This window comes from Gavialis gangeticus, unplaced genomic scaffold (assembly GCF_001723915.1).
Source record: "Gavialis gangeticus isolate Ggan-Ray unplaced genomic scaffold, GavGan_comp1, whole genome shotgun sequence".
Taxonomy (NCBI): domain Eukaryota; kingdom Metazoa; phylum Chordata; order Crocodylia; family Gavialidae; genus Gavialis; species Gavialis gangeticus.
The window spans coordinates 3,354,630-3,355,102 of NW_017729022.1; the positions used below are offsets into that span (position 1 = coordinate 3,354,630).

At 36.2% G+C, this 473-nt stretch overlaps 1 protein-coding gene across 1 annotated transcript in view; it reads right to left on the reverse strand.

Moving 5' to 3' along the window:
- The window catches only part of FOXP2 (forkhead box P2), a 317,473-nt gene that overhangs the window by 161,943 nt on the left and 155,057 nt on the right, over positions 1 to 473 (reverse strand). The gene's annotated exons all lie outside the window — the stretch shown is intronic.

Here is a 473-nt window from a genome sequence, read left to right on the forward strand (position 1 = left end):
AATACCAAGGTTTTGATTCTTTCCATATTCTTCACAATACCATGAGAAGGACTTTAAAAAATGGGACAGGTGCATGTTGTGCAAATGATGACTAATGCTGACAGGATTACTGATATTTGCTACTGAAACTTGAAATATAACATTTGATTTAAATAATAAGTGTGAGTGATCCAAAGATGAAATAGTCATCTTGGTTCCTTTGGACTACTAGTCAGGAAAAGCACAAGAATTTCTGGGTTAGTTTACATTTAAGAGTGAAGGAGTGAGGCAATATTCCCCAACTATGCCTTCCTCCTAAGCTAAGCTACTTTTTTATCATCTTTTTGTAGGATAATGGGTCGAGAACTCTTTTCACTCTTAAGATTTCTCAGCAGCTACAAACTCAGGCAAACGATCATGAAAGTGGGAGTGCACTATACTTCTTTATTGTGTTGTATATTCATAGTTTCATAGTTTCTAGGGTCGGAAGGGAC